The sequence below is a fragment of the Pleurodeles waltl genome, chromosome 4_2 (genome assembly GCF_031143425.1).
Source record: "Pleurodeles waltl isolate 20211129_DDA chromosome 4_2, aPleWal1.hap1.20221129, whole genome shotgun sequence".
In the NCBI taxonomy this organism is placed as follows: domain Eukaryota; kingdom Metazoa; phylum Chordata; class Amphibia; order Caudata; family Salamandridae; genus Pleurodeles; species Pleurodeles waltl.
The window spans coordinates 867,258,639-867,280,653 of NC_090443.1; the positions used below are offsets into that span (position 1 = coordinate 867,258,639).

Genomic DNA, 22,015 nt, shown 5'->3' on the forward strand with positions numbered 1-22,015 from the left:
GCTACTGGCTCGGCAGGAGAAGTATCCAGAAAGAATGAAAGATTAACCTTTGAGCAGTTGCTTATAAAAATATATGCCAAGGCAGGAGACTATAGTTGTTGGCATTCTATGGCTTCCACTTTTAATTACAGCAGTGAAAAATTAATAAGGAAAGAAATCAAAGGGTGTGAACATCAAGAGGACAAGCACTGGCAAAACCAATAGGTCTGGTGTTGTGTTGACCACCAAGACTTTTGTCTTTGTCAATGGTTTTATTTTTTTATTTGCAAAACTGTATTGCTGGGGAAGTTGTTGTGACTCCCCCCAACCCCCAGACAATGAAAAATGGTGAAAACTTTTTCTGATCTCAAAAAGCACACATTGATGTATTAGTCCATTTCACTGAAGGGGACTACTTTGTGTGTGGATGTGTTCCTTGTGATGGGTATAACACACTCACAGGGATGTAAGCCAATGGCTGCTGCCGTGTGCCGACGCCTCTGGCCCATCGTGAATGGTGCAGTGGGCGAACGAAAAAAGTGAATGGCACAACAAAAGACCAAAGAATGAAAAGGGCAATGTGAAAGCCCCATAAGTAAGAACATTTTATAAATATATATATAAACATATATATAGATAAAAAAAATCGTGTCTAAACCCAGACCTAAAAAGAAAAAGCGCACATGAAAGAAAAGTTGTGAGCCATAGAAGGTGTGAATCTCGCGGTGCTGGTTTCTGAAAGAACAATGATTCAGTAATCTGGAAGCTATCCAGTTCAGCAAAAATCAGAAAATGAGGCACACTGGTTGTGAAATAAGGGAGGAGAAGCGGGGAGAGGTCAAAGTCTGGGAGTTAGCCACATAGGCGCACGGGAATGCAGAAAAGCAAGAGGCGCTGAATTACAGCGACAGACCCAAGCCAGGATTCCAAGAATCTATAGTGCCAGTGTTAAGGGAGAAACCCCACAAAGGGAGGAGGAGGATGGAAAACCAGGAGGATTCAAGTCAGGCAATGTGGCGCTGCCCTATTCATTAACTCACAAGAAACGTTTTGTTGGAACTCTTACCACTTATTCTGAAGAGCTCAAAACTTTTGTCATATCCACTTCCGTAAAATACAAACTTAGTCGTAACAGAGTCTTTCATTTAGTTCACGGTCACTTTTTCGGTGAAATAACAATTTCTGCTTCTTACAATGTTAATTGGTACACACTCACTTCTTGCCTAAATTAGATTGTATTTATCACTTCAGATTTAGATTTTACTCTATTTCCTGCGGTTCTTTTGTGTTTTAGTTGAGATACTATAAGTGAATAAGAATGTTTGCTGCCTTTATTTCTTCATTTTAGCAGTGTGGTTCTTTATAAATTCTCATGAGGTGCCTAGTCCGCCATCTGTTGGACTGGCTTCAGATGGCATCTATTTTTTTTCTGTAAAATGTATTTGTGTCTGTTCATCATACCCGACTCGGCAATTTGTCGATTCTAACGTCACTATACTCTACATTGTAGTAAGCATCATTTTACCAAGTGTATTTTCTTTGGCATTTGTTAGTGATATGACCAATAAGGGTACCATGTTGGACTCTTCCTCGACCTAGGAGTCTGATAAAGAAAATAAACTATCTTTAGGTGCTAATTCTACGTTTCATAATCTTGATTATTAATTTATTCATTTACCCTTCCAGTGTGAGGTGTCCTAAATGGAGGCCTATTAAATGTTTACAGTTCTTTACAATTTGTGTTTTTGGCAAGTAGTGGCAGTTTTTGTTTCAAGAAGAGGGTGCAAGAGGCAAAAAAGTGCAAACGACAGCTACCTGCTGCTCTTCTGCAAGAGATTGCTCGCATTGCGGTGCATCATTGTGCTTTGAATATAGACCTGCTCTGCTTCACGGTCCAGCATCGGGACAATGATTGCTTCCTTTTCATTCATGCCCCCTCACCGGAGAACCAACCAGAGCTCTAGTTCCGGAAACCGGATCTGAGGACATAGCAGTATGTGGGTCGATCCATTTCACTCCAGTGTACATGATTGTGGGACATGGTGGGTGTTTGGGTAGTCTGCACGAGGTACGCCATCCAGGCCACCGCCCCCCATTTTTAATTGGTGTTCACGATGATGGCGTAGTATGATCTACAACCATGTCCATGTGTGGCAAAGCCATGCTGACAATTTTGGAAGCAAAGTGGGTACTGGTACAGCTTTTTATTTTAGGTGGAGTAGGCGTCTGGAGTGGAGCAACGTACCCACTCCAGGTTGTAAGTAATAGACCACTGTACCAGTGTATCTATATGTTGGCTGCCCGGCTCCTGGCAAAAAACAGACCAGGCTGGTGATGTGCTTCTTCTGCTGCCCTACTAAGCAGCCTGAATAAACCAGAAAAAGGACAAGGCCATGTGTCAAATCATGCCACAAGCCCACGTGCCACCCAGGGTTGTCTAAAAGGGAACACCATTTTTACCATGGGTGGGACTAAATACCAGCCCACAATCACTTCCTATTTTGTAGGAAAACGAACTTAAATAAGCAAAACACATTTTGTAGATACAAAACACGCCTTTGTGCATTGTTCTCAGCTGCTGTGTGGGCTATACCTTTTAACTGTTTGAGTGAAGGTCGTGCTGACGATGTCTCTGCTTTCTTTGCTGGCCCTATTCCAAGTGTGCACTGCTGCAGTCCGGATGGTGTTAATTATAAAGCTTGCACTGATGCAGTCTCTTCTGTGCACAAAACACGCTTTGCACGGAGATGTGTGCCCCGTGCCTGCTGTTTAGTGTGTTAGTGAAGTTGCTGCCTATGTATGTATATTTATATAGTGTATACCTAATGTGAGCAGCAGGGCTGTGTATATATGGGTGTGGCGATGAGACAAGTTTATGCACTTAATTTGGAGATATACATCGTTAATTTGCAGAATGACATTGTATTTATATTTGATGCATATTTACAGTTTTAGCCTCAGGTATGTTAAGTGATTTGCCCTAAATGCTATGTCTCACTCTAGTGCCGACAGCCAGGCCTAGAGCCCAGGTCCTCAAGTTCCAAAGAGGGCAGCTCAGCCCTGGCTCTGTTTTCTGTGTAAGGGAAGTCTGCACTTGAGCAGCCCCTCCTGCTCTTTGCATGTTGATAGTTTGATCTCTTGCTGCCCATGCTTTACCTCTTGTGTATGGGGGCAGGGCAGTTTACACTTATGCTGTCAGTGCTGCATGTTGTACCTATTCTGTGTGTAGGGCAGGTGCATTATTGCCCTCGTTGATGTAACTGTGTTAAGTGTAAGAGAATCTTGGACTGCTCAAGCTGGTCTTTGACTGATGGAAGCTTGCCCATCTGCTGCCCATGTGGTATTTTGTTTCTTGAAAGTCTTTTTACTAGCCAGAAGCCGAAACCAGGGGGAAGCTGGTGTACTATTTTGTCTGATTGCAAATCCCCACAGAAATTGTTTGCAGTTTATATCCGGTGATCGTCATAAATTTATATAAACGCCGTATTGGTCTAGCACTAGTCACTGATGTCGTTGTATGTGAGGGTGAGTTACCACGCATAAGCGTTTAGAAGTGACCCTAGCCCTCTCCCACACAGATTGCTGCAGGCTTCGACCTAAAACCTTTGTAGGAGGGAGGCTCATGCACTGTTATAAAGTGCACTCGTTTCTGGTACTTTTCATTGTAAACATTATCAGTTTACCGTGGTTGGGTGGGCGGATGGGTAAAACGCTTCTCCATGATCACCAAAGTGCACCCATAGGACAAATGGAAACCAAGTTCTTAGCACGTATATCATGCCTTTCATCTCTTGATTTCTTGTTCCCTGTGCTGTGTCTTTAATGTTTGGAGGTTGTTGATTCCTGCTCTCTGGTTTACAATGTTCTAATATAACTTAAATACTACACTATTACAATAACATTACATTACAATAAATGTTATATAGTGTACATTTTATATACTGTACATTTCTAAAGCCGGCCGTCAGTGGGACCTCCCAAGAGCTGGCAGTTGTCCTGAGGTGCCTCATGAACAAGACAGGTCATGAGTAGTGAAGAATGCCATGTGAGGGACTTTGAAGTGTTTTTTGGGGCTGGCTGGTCCACTTTGATTTGTTTCACCACCCATTTCTAAAGGTGACCATATTACACCATGTTTGTCTCGTTCTGATAAAAATGAAGACCTCTTTCTCAACTTACCCAAGCCAAATTCACAGACGAGGCTACTCTGAGAGGGGCTTCTGCCCTTCGGAACTTGTTAAATCCTTTTTGGTGTGGTAGCACCTCCCACTTAAAACAGCTGAAATGTTGGTGATTGGAACACCCCGTGTTAAATGGCATTTGTGGATTGTTTGCACTGTACAGTGGTTGTTGTCTCTTTCGCTGGAAACCACAGCCACAGAAGTGTATTGGGTTCACAGTATCTCGTGGAAGGTGCACAGAAAACCAGAAGTTTGAGTTTCCAGATAATCTTGCCAGCTCGAATAAGCTGCTATGAAGAAGTTTGCATCGCCTTGCTTGTACAGCTGTTGATGTTAGTTTTAGCATATTTGACCTATGCACTTCTGAAATCATTAACCCTAAAGTTCTGTCTTATCTTGTAGCTAGTGAACAACTGACAGCAAGCAGACTCAAACTTTTATTAAGATCTTATGGGGTATCTCTTCTATAACTGAGAGATATGTTGCATAGTAAACTCCAAATGTGTCTAATCTTTTTATATTAAGTTGTGACATGCAGGGTGGTGGTTGTGTGTGTGACAGCATGATGTGGAGATAAGCCCAAAGAGTCATTGTTCTGTAGCATTGCAGAATAATTCCAGAATGTGTTTGGATTTGTCAGGTGAAGGTATCTGTGAGGCTGCTTGTCCCAACTTTCTTTGGATCATTTGCTCTGTGGGATCGAGGTGCATTTTCCATTTTAAGGCAGGAGTGTATATTTGGTGCTGGTATGGAATCAGTGCTTAAATTGAGCAGGTGGTTTTTGAGCTCCAGCATTTAGGACAACTACCACATGGTGGTGCTGTTTGTGTAATTTAGAGATGAGCAGAACAACAGTTGTTTATTAATTTAATATACATTAAAAACAACTAATACCAGTTGCCGAAGCCATTCCTATAGCTTGAGGGCCTCGGAACAGTCTGAATTGTCGCACTTTTAGCAGTGTGATGTTTGGTAGTTGTGTGTATGGTCGCTGGCAGGGGCAGTGGTGACATGGTAGCTTTCCGAAGGTTCATTTTGAGTTTGTGTGGTTGGGGCACCTTTTCTCTTCCGAGGGGGTTGCTGCACACAACAGGGCATCCAGCCTCCAAGAGAGCGGGGCGACCTCTCTATCTGCAAGCACCAGCATTGGAGCGCTCGTATACCGCTAGGGGTGACAGTGCTGCGCTTCACAAATGCTGATTGATTGCAACTCCTACCCTCATCAGCTTGCTAGTGCAGTGGCTCTTGCGGGTGCCCGGGTTTAAAAATGCTGCTTTGCCTCTTTCGCCTTCGGTTGAAGCTGCGGCTAGAGGCTGCAGGGTATTTGTGCTTTAAACGGCGTCTGTGTGCTCACTCAGACTCCTCTACGCGTACAGCGTGAGGGTGAACTCAGAGTAACTGACGTTTGGCAGAGACCGCTGTCGGCACAAAAACGCGCACGGTACATTTAGACATCTCTTCCCACAGTGGGGTAAACAGGAGTTTTTCTCTATGAATTTGACGCACAGCATTGCACTTAATTTAATATCTGCAAACAAACGCAGTGCATTAAGTCACGTTGCTTTTTCTCCTCTCCAGACGTTAGTAATGGGTATGGACGATGGATGTTAGGTAATCGTCACACATTTAACCCATCACGTCGAGATGTGGTGACTGCTGTTCCCTGTGCCACCTGTGAGGGAGACCGGGTTTTGGAAGTGTCATGTGCCCCACTGACGTGAAAGTGTTGCTCGCCATCTGCTCACCCTATGGAGCCTTCTGTTTCCCTTCAGAACCACTGCTCTGCCTCTGATCTGTGCCACAAAGCCCCTTATTCGCCCGCCGGCAAGCGAACAAGATGCTTTCAATGATGAGGTTCTTGTGCAGGGCACGTACGTTTTGGTACAAGTACCGCCTGCCTGCTCCGCTGAAAACAAGTCAGAGGGATGGAACGCAGGCGGGAAGTGAAGAGGGGAAGATATGGGAATGATGCGCCAGGGCCCATTCAACCATTGATCCTCACAGGGCCGATAAAAAAAGCTGATTGTTACTAACGCGAAGTGCTGTGAGGCATATTCGTGGTAGATGTAACTAAATTGTTAATTTAAAAATGATTTAAGAGTGCTGGAAACCAGAGATGATGCGTTGGAGTGAGGGTGCTTCAAGGTCATTGATCGGATGGCGTTCTAGCCGTTTGAAAGTATTAGCGCCGTCGGCCTCCTCTGCACACGAGTCCTTATGTTCCTCAAAAATAAAATATGCCTACACTGATAAGTCGCCGTCATGCAGCGTAAAGTTCCCTGGATGTTTACATGTTGGTGGTGTGCTGCCTGGCGAGTTAACTTGACTGTTGGGAGAGGGGGGTCACTTATTTCCTCCTCCTCCACTACGTTACTGTTGCCATGACAACGGACCTCCGAAGGGCGCAGGTGACCTGCGGCGGGAGGAGATGTCGGGGCTGCGCTGGCATTTAATTATTTGGCGTGGAAGCCGCTTTCCAGCTGGTTCTCCTCAGCCCTGGCAGCGCTGCCCTTCCTGTCACCAGGCTCTGGCCTTCCCAAGTACAGCTCATTTGTTTCTTTAACCGGGCCACTTGCCCCAGCAGTCTTCAAACATGGCCCCGTCCCAAAAAACGAGGGCACATATTAGGCAAAACGTTGTTTTTTACGTGGGTATCTGGTCTTCCTTGTCGACTCCTGTTTGTATTCTGGCTGCGGTTTAAGTCCTGTCTGCCTTTCCCGGTTCTTGCATGTAGTTTTTTGGATTGCGCCTCTTAGATACTTAAGGCAATGACTAGAGGCCACCCCCGTTCAGCGGAAAAATATGTCAAAGTCTATATATATATATATATATATATTTATTTTATGAGGACAACGATGTTTGTGTGGAAAACCTAGAAATCTTCCAAAACTGCAAAAATGTACGCTGCTAACTGTCCATGAAACACTACCAAACACAAGGCACACGTTGACTTATTTTCCGCTTTGCCGATAGTGTAGCAAGGAAACAGTATGAAATAATTTACTCTACTTGCGTGTTTTTGACCCTCCTCGCAGACACACACGTCCAATTTCAGTCAAATGTTGGTTGACACTGAAGAAAGTCACTGCTGGGCGATGCGAGTGATTCCCCTGCATCGAGACACAGCGAGAATACTCCTCTTTTGAACCCATTCAACTCAGTGAGAGGTGCTTCAGTCAGTGCAAGACGCTGTGGTTGCAGCCATGAATGCCCCTCAGGTCATCCCATCTCACTTTATTGGCCATACGGGAAACTTTCTCTTCCTAGTGCCGCAGGGGGCGCTCCAACCTTCCTGTTAAAAGTGTAATATATTTTTGTGAATTAAATACAACAATACACCACTTCATCATGTGTGTATTTTTTTGATGAATGCGTGTTTCTGTATTGTTAGTGTATTGTTTTGCAGTTCAAATAATCGGAAATGCTTAGTCCTGGGTCCCCGGCTTCCAGTTATGATTCATTGGAGGTCCCCAGATTCCAATAATGATTTGGGTGATTTGGGGGGCTGGGTGTGTGGTGAGGACAGTAATGATTACATGGGTTTTTCAGAAGTCAAAAGGTTTAGACTATCAAATTCAGTCCTACTCTAGCCACCTTTGTAAGGTGTGCTTCACTGTAACTCACATGGGCTATAAAAAGCTGCCAGACAAGCGCTGTACCCCTTCCTGACTTGGAGTCCTTTCAACAATCAACGCACAAATACCCCGACTTCGCAAAAAAAACGCAGACTTTACCCTTACGTTTTCAAGTTCTTGTTCAGAGTCCTGTTCTGTAATTTAAGTGTCTTCATTTTCCTGTTGATTTATTCTGTTTATACTCCTCTGGTTCTTCCGGCCTGAAACTCAGGAAGAAGCTTTCTCTTTCAGTGAGAGCTACTGAACACATTTACTTACATTCGTACCGTCCTGCCAAGGAATCCCTAAGCAAGCCTGGGAAATCCACCCAATTTCCTGATATGATGCTGCCTTTGCAGGAAAATGTGGTGAACACAGTAAGATGCTCTGGAAAGTGCACTTCCGTATAAAGCCGAGAAGTATCCTGCACCTGTTGACAGAATATGTGGCAGGCCAGCATTGGGCGACAGACCGCCACCACCACCGCCACTTTTGAGTGCATTGTGCTGGAGCATAAGTTGTTGTTGCTGTTGTGAAGCTTTTAATGTCACTGGAATGCTTTTCCCCCATTGGCTGGGTATTACCCTCTTTCTATTGTAGGTTTGCACATGGCTGCTACAGGGAATTAATACTGATCAGTGCATTGACTGCAAGCTGCACTGAGATGGATTTTGCCACGTCTCGAGTGCTTACTAAGGGCTTCCCTGCAGAATGTACCACTGTTGGGTAAGTCTGTCTTTTATGGTCTCATTCTAGTACTGAGAAAACAGACACCCAGTGCTGCAAACTTTATTCTTCTGACAAACTGATTTGCAACAATTTTCTTGCTCCTGCTTGTTGCTGGGTTAGGTGGTTCGCCATTTCTCTCCTTTTTTAGCCTTGCAGTTTTGCTGTGAGGTTGTCCGTATAAGAGTATTAGGAAATGTGCAAGGTTGATTGTCATAGCAGCTTCTTTGCATCTTCATAATGACCTTTCAGTTACTAAGACACAGGGTGAATGTTTACAGTTGTCCATCAGGTGAGCCCATTGAAACAGCAGCAGGCTTCTAGATTGGAAAAACTTGGTGGCATCTCATAGTGCGTTGAGCGTTCTTGTTTTCTCTGATGGAGACTTACTCACAAAGTAGTACTTGATATAACTGTAAAATATTTTACAAGACGGGTGGCAATGCAAGCAAGAGTTCTATTACCCCGGCTGAGAACTTAGATAACCATAGTTAGTGAGCAGTCTGCCCCACAGCCATGGACTCTGGTGCCGCTAATTCTGCTGCTCTAATGATAGCTGCACCCTTGTACACAACAGTAGTGAACACACTAAGGTCACGGTCCTGCTTGACTTCTCGGCTGCGTTTGACAGAGTTGACCATTTAATACACTTGGCAGGATTAACTACAGAGGTGGGTGTTGAAAAACAGCAATTAAAATAGTTTGAATCATTTCTGTAATGAAATACTCTTGAACTCTGCATCATTAGCTATAGACTGTGTGGGGATTATATCGCCTTATAATTTTAATGCATACATTCGCCTTCTCTGTAAATACCACTCAAATGACAGTCTGGCATATAAATCCCCTGAAGAACTGTTCATTCAACTACATAGTGCCCTACAGACATCAACATGTGGATACAGGAAAACACTTCACAGGCTAAAAGCCTGAAAATAAGAAATGAGGATCCAAGGAGCCCTCACCAGTTTCTCCAAAGGGAAAACAAAAACAGACGAACTACCACATCTGTTAGACTGAGCCATCATAGGTGGCAGCAGTGAGATTACAAGTCTTTTTCTTAAGAGATGCATGGTCAGGGGGATTATCTTTCTCCTTTTGCCATTCATGAGTTAGCCATCTCAGCCTGCACTCAGGACACTAGTTGTGGACTCTAGAGCAGACTCCAAATTAGATACTGCTAAGACCTTTAAAATGACTTTCCTAAAAAGGAATACAAAAAGTGATGGTTAAATGCTGAGGCTGGTATAGGGAAAAAAAAGACTGTTGGGGACCGACCTTCAGAGTCTGTGCCTAAAATGGCCGCTCCTCAGTCCACCTGGGAGTAGAGTAAATCGGTTGAAGCTTCCACCTCAGACTCCAGTAAATGACCTCATTCCTCGGAGTCGAAAATTCGACACTATGTTTCGGAGCTGAAACAACAGACTACTTTTTCGGGACCGAAAAAGACCAAATTTAGGAGCTGAAAAAATCCTCATACACAGAGGAACAAGGACTTTTGAGAAAATTAAAGCAAATCTCAAAGCCCATGCAGGAATCTCACAAAGCTTCTGAAGAAGAGACTGAGATTGAGCCAATATTAGAGGTTATGGATGAGAGACAATCGAGAATCCATATACATAAGGAAACTGGACGGACCATCACTGCACCTCCTTTAAAGACTAAAAGAAAGCTGGCTTTTCAAGAGGAGTTAGACTCTGTTCAACCACCAGCAAAAGTGCAGAAACAAAAGGAGAAACCAGCACCTCTCCCTACTTCTCCTCCTCACTCTCCACAGCTTTCTTTTCACCTCACAGTAGTCCACCACCACTGCCTTCTCCAACACACTCATTATATTCACATGGAGCTACAGTAGACCCATGGGATCTCTATAACCCTGATCCCATTCCAGACAATGATCCAGACCTCTACCCATCTAAACCTTCTCCTCCTGAAGACACTACTGCCTACACTCAAGTAGTCTCTAGGGAAGCGGCTTTTGAAGTGCTTATGCATTCTGAACCCCTGGAAGAAGACTTTATATTTAACACACTGTCTTCCACTCACTCCAGGTACCAATGTCTCCCAAAGTTGCCCCGGAATGGTTAAACATGCTGAGCAAATTTTTTATGAGCCTGTGAAAGCTAGAGTCATCATCCCTAGAATTGACACAAAATATAAGCCTGCCCTTACCACCCCAGACTATATTACACATCAGGTTCCTCCAGACTCAGTGGTAGTCAGTGCGGCTAGGAAAAGAGCAAACAGCTAGTCATCAGGAGACGCACCTCCTCCTGATAAGGAAAGTAGAAAATTTGATGCAGCTGGTAAGAGTCACTACACATGATTCTCATAGCACCAACATGGGCACTCCATCATTGGTACACCACACTCCTAGATCTGTCTGTAGTACCTCATTCCAAACTCCCAAACAGACCAGATTTGTTAACACAGAACAAAGGTCAAATCAGGCATCCAAACCCCAATGCTCTCAATCTAGTGATTTGGCTCCCGAAGTAATAGAATTTGGTTACCTAAAACGTCCACCAGAATGTATGGAAGTAATTAAACAAGCATGTAAACCTACTACTAGACCATGCTATGCAAATAAGTGGAAATGATTTGTGTACTACTGTCAATCTAAAGACACTGATCCACTTACAGCACCTATACAAGATATTGTATGCTATTTACTTAATTTGCAAAAATACAATTTGGCTTTCTCATCCATCAAGATACACCTTACTGCAATATCTGCATACTTACAGACTATTAAACATACTTCTCTATTCAGAGTTCCTGTTATTAAAGCCTTCATGGAAGGATTAAAACATATTACTCCACCTAGAACACCACCTGTTCCATTGTGGAATTTAAATATCGTACTTACCAGACTCATGGGACCACCTTTTGAACCCATGCACTCTTGTCAAATTACATTTTTAACATGGAAGGTCGCCTTCATTGTAGTTATTACTTCTTTAAGACGAGTTAGTGAAATACAATAATTCACTCTTGAAGAACCTTTTTCCCAAGTGCACAAGCATAAAGTTGTACTTGAAACAAATCCAACATTTCTACCAAAAGTAGTATCTCCTTTTCACATCAACCAAACAGTGGAATTGTCAGTCTTCTTTCCACAGCCAGATTCTGTGGCAGAAAGAGCTCTTCATACCCTAGATTTCAAAAGAGCTCTTATGTACTATATGGACAGAACTAAAGATTTTAGGAAAACAAAGCAACTTTTTGTAGCTTGCCAACGACCACATAAAGGCAATCCTATATCAAAACAAGGTTTACCAAGATGGATTGTTAGATGCATACAAACATGCTATAGAAAAGCAAAAAGACAACTTCTGATCACTCCTAGAACACATTCTACAAGAAAGTAAGTTGCATCAATGGCATTTTTAGGAAACATACCAATGGTTAATATATGTAAAGCAGCCACATGGTCAACTCCTCATACATTTACAAAACACTACTGTGTTGATGTTTTTTCACAGCAAAAAGCCACTGTAGGTCAAGCTGTCTAACAACTTCAACTCCTACAGGCTAGCCACTTTTTTTGGGGGGAGGACTAACTGCTTTGTAGACTATGCATAGCATGTGTATCTGCAGCTACACATGCCGTTGAACGGAAAATGTCACTTACCCAGTGTACATCTGTTCGTGGCATGTAGTGCTGCAGATTCAAATGCACCCTGCCTCCTCCCTGGAAGCCTGTAGTCATTTAAGTTTAACATTTGTACATATGTATATACATTTATATTTGTATGAACATCTCTTTGTATTCTTATACTCTATCACTCCTCGCTTCACTCTTTGCGGGAAAACAATCTAACAATGGAGTCGGTGCCCATGCGCACTGTAACCGAGAGGAGTCACCACTCGATCCCGTGACTCCGAAAAGACTTCTTCGAAGGAAAATAACCTGTAACACTCCAAGCCCAACACTAGATGTTGGAAGAGTTATGCATAACATCTGAATCTGCAGCACTACATGCCACGGACAGATGTACACTGGGTAAGTGACAGTTTCCATATATATTGATGTATTTAGGTAGTAATTTGTATTTATTCTTGCACTTTTCATCATGTTGTTGTCCAGTAAGCTATAAATGTACTTGCGATCCTTGGAAAAAAAAACTCAATGGTTCCCAGGGTAGCTACAAAACAATTAATGCTGGTAGTGCGTTGGAAGATCCAAGAGCTCAATTGTGCTGGAATTTGCAGTCTTTGAGAGAAGACCGGGTTTTGACTGCACCTCTGATATACTCCTAATTGCACAGTAGTTCTTCGGTTTAGCAATTGGTCTAATTTGGCCAGTATTTTTTGTATGGCTATCTCTTTTTAATGAACAGTAGAGTATTGGAGATGTATTTTTGGACTGGAAGCTCTAACAGGCTTTTGGTCGCTAGCAACACTACCAGAACCCCTAGGGAGCTTGGGCCAACCGAAGCCCCTGACAAGGGAGAAGACTAATCCTAGGAACATGATGGGATAGCCTAGGCAGCTAAGATCGAGTGCACTAGGAGTGGCTGCCTGGACAGGCAGGCAGAGTGTTAAAGGGAAGGCAGGCACCACAAGAAAATACCCATGATACCCTAATGCAACTAAGTACCCAAAGTGCCCCATAGCTGTCTTCCTGTGGCCATAGTATCCTGACCAAACTTTTTTTTTTTTTTTAAGCTTTTCATCCATGTTTTTGCCTCATCCACTACATGGTGTGGAAGGTATTATAAGCCTGGCAGCAGCTTCAACCTAACATCTGGCCCACCTTGCCACACCTGAAGGCCATGCCCCTCTTCAGTACTCGGTTGCTCTCAAGCTAGGTTTGCTTACTACAGATAGCTACAATACATACTGTCTTGAAAATGATCACTGGTAGTATAACCTGGGCAAGTTGTTAATAGGCACTAGTTTATATGTGTGTATTAGGGGAGCACCTTTTGTTGTTCACTTAAATGCAGGTGCAAGATCCAAAGCTTTCTGTTCAGCTATGAGCAGCCTCATAGGAGGCACGATTGCAGCAGCATTCGCTGCTTGTTGTCATTTATAGTGCTATGAATGCTGGGATTCAGACTGCATTCTATATTTTGGATCTCCGCTATAGGTGGTGGTTACAGAATGTGAAATAAAAAATCATTTGTAGGTTGAGCTGAATGTTCCTGGTCCGTTAGCTGCAGTGAGAGCAAATACCTTGTATTGATACACAAGGGAATACTATTTTACCCAGTTGTCAAACTCCACTACAGTTATTTTTAAGATCGAAATTGGTTCCTTGAATAATTTGTCATGTCCTTCGCGTTATAGTTATCAGTAAAACAAGTTTCTTTACTAGTAGCAATCTTCTGATCATTATTTTACGGTACGGTGATCCTGCTGTATCCTTTAGCGTAGACTCTCTTTAGAGGCCATTTGTGGATGATCTTTTTAGGCCACTCCCACATGGGCTCCTGTCCCCGCACATGGCTCCAGGCACCCCACAGAAGGGCCCGAGGTATGGTAGAAATCATTATTTAGTAAGTATACATTGCTAAGCCTCTTTACTGGTCTTCCACAAGTATGGCATGAATTAGTTTCACACTTTCACATGGAGTGGGTTGTGTCAAGGAGGCTCTTTCCTCAGAATGTTCTCAAACACTTCATTCTTGCGTCACGTTTATATTTACCCTGAACTACCCCCGTCAGCTCAACATTTATGATCAATTACCTAGATTTTTTGTATCTGTGCTGGTGCCTGACCGTACTAATGGGGCACCACTTACTGCATCTGGGCAAACGTTTGTTGCTTAAGGAGTAATTTATCTGAAGTGTGTCTGCTAATTTAAAACGTCTATCTCTTTAATCTTGCCTGCTGAAAAAATGTGGTTTCTATGTGAATCATTTTTTATTTTTTTTAGATTGCACTAATCAAGATGTGTATTGGATGTACACGTTTGCATGAATAGCACCTTTTGTCTCCATAATGATTTCTTGAGCGTTAGTTGATTAGGGTGCTAATGAACCAATTGGAAAATGTATCTCCTTCAGACATCTGATGCTATATTTAAATGTGAACAACCCTTGTACAAAGTGCTTCTGTGGCCTACATCTTGCTGTAAATTACAGTCAGTGGCCAAAAAATACGCTCCACTTATAGAGTAATGTGAAAAAATATACTCTTGTAGACGATGACAAGAGGTGTTGCTAATGTATAGGGAAATTTCAGATTCTATATTTTCTATATGAAAATATAGACAACCGGCTTACATTTAGGATGCACACAAAGCACTACACACTTACATAAAGGCAGTGTTTTACATTGTGTACTATTTTACTTTCTGTATTTGATATGAACTTTTTATTTCCCAAACATTTTTTTATATATATATATATATATATATATATATATATATATATATATATATATTAATTGAAATGAATGTTCATTCAGATAACCGTACACTGCCTCGTTGTCTCTACTAAACATCAGTATGAACTCTTAAAAGTTTTTTTTTAAACGCTAGTATCACCCACAAGCAGACAATGTCTGTAGGGATTAACGAGGATAGGATACCCAAATAGTGGGTTTAGGTTTGTATCAGTGCTTTGACACATACTCAAAAGGGCCTCTATAAGCTCTGACAGGAAAAGCTTGCACTTGGCCTGAAAATGTTTACCTATGCTTGCTTGTTAAGCGCCTTTGAGAATTCAGTTTGAGAACATAACACTGAGAAATCAGTTGTTTATCTTGAAACCAACACACTCTTGGTTAATATGCTGTTATCTACAAATCTCTTATAAATGGACTCTGAAATTCCCCAAGGATCACTGTACTGGTTGGACAGATCTAATAATTTTTGTCTTGTTTTATCCCTAATCCTTTCTGTTTTTTAGTGCTGTGCATGTTGCTTATTGGTCTGTCCTTTGCTTGAATACGTTCTATTGCTTTTTTCAGATTGACTGTAAATAAGCCTCCCCAGTGACCTATAAAATTACTTGATTTGTTGTGTTTAGATATTGATTAGTTTGCACCATGAATCGATGATCCAAAACACACTTTGCCAAATTACACCACTTTTTTTATTGGCTCAAAATAGCTGGTCTGCCTTTGAAATATTAAATGTAGGCACCAAACAGAGACTGACATCGATCCAAAACCTTAATTTTCCCACATCATTGCGACCTTCTTAAAATTGTCACATTTGCAGAGCACCTTTGATAAGGTGCTTCAGCGTGTGATTGTATTCTCTATTAGATACCTTTAGTGAATCCCACACGACCTCCCAAGTTCACCTCTACCCCACTGTGTCTTATAAGAATTAGAACGTGTGTGCATTGGTATATTGTGTTGAGCCTTACTCTGATGCTGTACTTGAGCATCAACAAGAGGGTACCAGTGTGGACTGATAAACATCTCAAAAGTCTTTGCTTGGGAAATTTCATGTGGATTTCATGTTTCTCTGCAAAACTACCTGGAGACCTTGTATAACTTCTCAACATAGGATAGAATTATTTTAACTGCTCGTATTCTTTTCTAGTTGAATAGACTCTTCATTGGCGTGATTCTGTATTCTGCAATGAAGTTGGTGTCCAGATTCCTCGATTAGCATATTTTTCTGTAAAAATGTATACAAAGCTCATAAATGTGATGCACCCCCCTGACTCAGATCTGAGCCGCCCTTGTCTGGTCACTTGCAGTAGCTTAAGGAAGATTCTGTTCTCTGTCTTCGTGTTGGCTCTTGCTGATTCAAAGAAGTTTTCTATTTTAGAGAGAATGCTATGCTAAAATGCATTGCAGCTAAATACACTCTTTTAAGTGAGTGTATCTACTTGGGTGCAAATCAGCTTGACTTATGAACCTGGGTGAACGATTAACATGCTAACTTCTTGGACCTTTGAGTGACTGAGGGAGGTTGGTTTGGAGAGTTGAGCGTGTGAAATGTGGGGCAAAGAGAGCGCAGAACCCAGAGCCCAGCACAGCGTTATCAGCTAGAGTTCGAGATTGACAGAGTCAACAACTACTTCTGCTCCAACTTGTGCCCAGAAAACTGAAATATACATGAATTAACTGCATGCTTTCGGCATTTTGAACGGAGTGTGCTGATTGGTGTACAAGTAGCTCAGGGGGTCTTGAACTCATCCGCCTATTGCCAGGTCAAGACCAAAGGCTATGTGCAGGACAAGCTGCAGCACCTTCCTCATTTCCATTGCCTCAAAAATGGTTTGACGTTTTTCTAATGAAAGTATAGAAACTCTGAATCATTGGGAAAATGATCAGGTTTAGGATCTTGGTGTCAGTTTACAATGTAAAGTTAGGATGACAATTTGATCGGGATAACTTGGTGCTTTACAATTAGGTGGTTTGTTTCCAAGCTTTAAGTAGGATGGAGAGCTACAGAACAAAATAGTTTGTGGCATGTGGTTGTCCCCTTGAGGAAACCCAAATATTTCAGCTTTTACTTAGACTGTGAAAGTTTAGAATCCAGAAAGCCAGTAGAGTTCTTTGACACCCATTAAAACAATTATTTGCTTATTTGAGAGACTGAATACTTTGTTGATTAATGTGGATCTTCCTTTGCTTCTTGATAATGATTGACTTACTTTTTTATTTCCAATCAGTTCTGTTCCCATTGCTTCACCCCTTGGAGACTGTTTGTGACAATGGCTGCCCACTTAATTCATAAAATTCAAGCCAGATCTGATCTAGAAAACTCTCTGAAAATAGCCCAGCTGTGAAATAATGTTAAGTGCTTCTATAGCTGAGTTTAGAATGGTCACTATCAAGTAAATGTGAGCCCAGCTGATGTTTGCTTTGCAAGGGTTAACACACACTTTAAGGGAAATTAAAGACTGTTCTTGACTTATTTATTGACTTGTGTTTGTTCTACTGTAAAGAGATTTGGACCTTCGTATATGTTTGACTTTCTAATTGTTTTTTTGTCTTTTTCGAAAAAGGTGTATTCTATAGGTGTTCGTTTTTTTTTTTTTTTTTTTAACGTTTGTGCTTTTTGCAGCTGTCTAGTGGTAATATTGGTCCTGTTTCATATTTAAGCTTGCACTGGATGTGTATTGGTCCTTACCCACGGGACAGGCTGCTAAACTGCCTTTTTTTTTTTGCTTGAATCTTTTTATTGTTTTAATTTTAAATTCAAAGTTACAGTTCAACACATGGTGACATAGAGGACATATGCATTACAAGCAGCTTCGTTATATAACTGCATTTCAGGGTGGAGATTCAGCATAACTGAAGCGCAATAACCGTGCAATTACAAACAACTGGTAACAACTTGGAGTCTGTTTCGAGCGCCCCTCTCTCAAAACTGCCTTTTATACCACAACATCCTGTATGGACAAGAATTCTTATTGCTTTCTGTTAGGCTTTCTCCACTGTGGCTTTTATGGAGTAGGAAAGGCATTCTTGTAGATCCAGATGCTCCAAGATTAGTAATCTGAGCTGGAGGATGTCCTTCAACCAGCTGTGAACACTTCCTAATGGTCTGCAGACCATTCCTTCTGTTCTTTGGTCATCAGATGTTACTGGGATTCCCTTCTTGCTTCTCACATGGTTGACCTCCTCAAGGGTGTGCACAGGTTAATGGTGTCGTTGTGCATAATTAACAAACTGAATTTGAGTGAGGGTCACAGTAGGCAGTTTAGCATATCCAATTACTGCAGAACAGAGCCTTCACAAGTGGGCTACAAAACCCCTTGTGACAGCATCAGAACAGATAAGTAGCAGGTATACAGCAGGGCAAATATGATGTCTTGGCAGTACAAGGACTGCTCAAAGACTGTCCATTCACTGTGGTGGACTCCTTCCTTCAGTGCAGCCAGCTAGCTGATGAACCTGCAAGCCTGTCTTTTCGAATGTTTCTCAGTTTAAACATCTTTTTTTGTTATCACAGTTTATGCAACCCCTAGGCACTGTAAATAACAACTGCCTTTCTTTTCCAGCTTAAACAGAACCTGTAATAGTAATTTCGAAGTTGTTCTTGCTTGATGCGTGAGGAAATAAAGTATTGATAAAAGTTGTATTATTATTCATTACTGTCTGGTAAGCCTGTGCTGCCTCTTTGTACGTTTAGGTCTTGTCATTGAAACCTCTTACCCGTCTTGTCAGACTAGTTTGTCCTAAACATTTCATACATAATGTTCATACGAAGAGGTTTTTTTTGTGAGTGGGCTTCATCCATTGGCCTTGTGAATGTAATTCACATTCACATTTTGCTTTCTCCCCACACCCAAGGGGAGGTCTTGACACCTCGGTGTCAAGACCTGTGTCCTTCCACTCCTCACTTTAGAGATTTTTGGTTAAGCACTCCATCAGAGTGCCTGTGTTTTCAAACTCTCCCCTTTTGCCATATTTGTGCTTAGTGTTGTGCTCTCCCGTGTAGTCTCACCCGCCTCCCTCCATGCATTGGTCACAGAGTCGAGACATCTTGGGTTTGCCAAAGCCTTTAGGTATTCACATGGTTGGTGTGTGTGTAGGCGTTTGATGCACAGTGATCATCCAAGAGTTTGCGATAAGTCTTTTCCAGTGTACTACTTCTTGTGAAATTGGTCATCATTCCTTGTAGACCTTGAGTTCTTGCACCATTAGGCCAGGCTGTGTACAGCCCAGTTCTTGAACAGAAGGTGTTATGTGCATGGTCATCAAAAGTCATTTTGAGTAAATGTTTCAAGCCTGTAGGCACATCAGGCAGTCTGATCAGCTGGTTTGCCACCACTGGGCTTGTAATTCTATTTGTATATACTATGCCTGCTGGCGGCGTTCTTGACTGAAACAAGTACATATTTTTCAAAGGGAGATGTGAAGTATGAAACTTATGTTTCAACACACGGTTGCCATGCTTATTGGTATCCTTTGTTGTGGCTACTGTTTATACACTAGAGGTAAATATTCAGTATTCTATTTCTGTTGATACTTTGCTGTTGTATCGAGGAACGGTTTTGCTTCTACCTTAGCGCCTCACTTCTTTATTTGACTGGCATTCCCACCATCTCCAATATGATGTTAGCCGATGCTTGCTTTTTGTTCTGGCAGCACCAGAACTCTGTGTTTTTATATTATATATACATATATATATATATCGGTGGCATGTGTAGCTGCAGATACACATGCTGTGCATTATCCTGCCATCTAGTGTTGGACTCGGAGTGTTACAAGTTGTTTTTCTTCTAAGAAGTCTTTTCGAGTCACAAGACCGAGTGACTCCTCCCTTTCGGCTCCATTGCGCATGGGCGTCGACTCCATCTTAGATTGTTTTCTTTCCGCCATCGGGTTCGGACGTGTTCCTCTTCGCTCCGTATTTTGAATCGGGAAAGTTAGCTAAATTATCGAAAATTCGACTGTATTGTTATCGTTCGGTACCGGGTTGGTGTTAGTGTATCGGCACCGACATCAAGAGCGCTCCGGCAGCCCTTTGGGGCTTCTGTTCTTCACCGAGGCCTGGTTGGCCGGACCACACCCGTCGCCCCAGACCAATGGACCGGACCCCCTTCCGCTTCTGTCCTAAGTGTCATTCGAAGTATCTTTATACAGATCAGCACCGGGTCTGTAATCTGTTTATCATCTGAACACAGGGAGGGTACTTGCGAGGCTTGTCAAGCATTTCGATCGAAAAAGACCCTAAGAGATCGACGAGCAAGAAGAGTGCAAATGGCGTCGACACTGAAAGAGCGACTCGACGTCGGAGAGGAGGGAAGCATTTCCATCCAGGGGACGGACTCGGACGAATCCGAAAGTGACCGAACCTCAACGGTGCAGCGAACAGTGAGTAACCCTGCCCCGCCCTAAACTCACACAAAGATATTTAAGGCCATGCGGATGCCACCGCCTACAGGCCATGGCTTAACCCACCGAAAGGAAGGTGACCAAACATCGGCACCGAAAAAGGCCAGGGATTTGCCAAAGACTTCCGACTCCGGTCGAGATTCGGGCACCGAACGATCTTGACACCGAGAGTTCGACTCACCCAAAATGAGAAAAATATCTTCAGAACCGAAAAAGACTATATCTGAAACCTCGGTACCGAACAAAGCGGCTTCGGAGCCGAAAAGAAGCTCTTATACAGAAGAGCAAGGACTTTCCAGCCAAATGAAGGAAAGACATAGATTTGAGCAGGAGTTAAGTATGGAAGAACCAGACCATACACAAAGGAGGTTACATATAAAGGAGGAGACTGGAAAAATAAGGTGGTTAGAGACAAATCCCCACCACCAAGGGTATCACCACAACCGTCCCCACCGCACTCACCACAACTGTCACCAGTGGGAACACCTCCAATGCAGTCACCCACACATACAGGGATGACACAGGATGATGCTGATGCATGGGACTTATGATGCACAGGACTTATATGATGCACCAGTATCGGATAACAGTCCGGATTGTTATTCAACAAAGCCTTCAACTCCAGAAGATAGTACTGCATATATGCAGGTACTATCCAGGGCAGCTACGTTCCACAACGTAGCAATGCACTCAGAGCCAATAGAGGATGATTTCCTGTTTAACACCTTGGCATCCACCCATGCTTCCTATCCGAGTCTGCCAATGCTCCCGGGTATGCTCAAACACGCAAAACAAGTCTTCCAGGAGCCAGTTAAGGGAAGGGCTATCACGCCTAGGGTTGAGAAGAAGTACAAACCTCCCCCAACAGATCCTGTGTTCATAACACAACAACTTACACTGGACTCAGTGGTTGTAGGAGCAGCAAGAAAGAGAGCAAACTCTCAATCGTCAGGAGACGATCCACCGTCTGACAAAGAGAGCAGAAAGTTTGATGCAGCGGGCAAACGAGTGGCAGCACAAGCAGCCAATCAATGGCGGATTGCTAATTCGCAAGCCCTACTTGCTCGCTACGACAGGGCACACTGGGACGAGATGCAACATATCATACAGCACTTGCCCAAGGAACATCAGAAATGTGCTCAACAGGTTGTGGAAGAAGGACAGGCCATATCTAACAACCAGATAAGGTCCGCACTAGACTCGGCAGACACGGCAACACGAATGGTCAACACGGCAGTAACCATTCGCAGGCATGCATGGTTAAGAAGTTCTGGATTCAAGCCAGAGATCCAACAAGTGGTGTTGAACATGCCATGTAATCAGGACCAGTTGTTTGGGCCGGAAGTTGACACAGCAATCGAAAAGTAAAAAAAAAGACACGGGCAAAGCCATGGGCGCGCTCTATTCCCCACAAGTCAGAAGCACCTTTAGGAAACCACAATTCAGAGGAGGTTTTTTCGACAGCAAACATAAGAGCCTTCCACCTCTCAAACCAGACCCACCTATCAGGCACAATATCAAAGGGGAGGGTTTTGTGGTTCCTATAAAGGACAATTCCCAAGAGGGAGGGGAAAGTTCCAGGCAACCAAGCCAGACCAAACCGTGACTTCAATGTCACAAAACCCCAACACTTATCACCAGTGGGGGGGAGGCTAACCCCATATTATCAAAACTGGACACATATTACCACAGACGCATGGGTCCTATCAATTATCCAACATGGTTATTGCATAGAATTCACAAAATTGCCACCA

At 42.8% G+C, this 22,015-nt stretch overlaps 1 protein-coding gene across 6 annotated transcripts in view; it reads left to right on the forward strand.

Annotated features, from left to right (window-relative positions):
* The window catches only part of SSBP3 (single stranded DNA binding protein 3), a 277,102-nt gene that overhangs the window by 76,522 nt on the left and 178,565 nt on the right, over positions 1-22,015 (forward strand). The window lies entirely within an intron of this gene.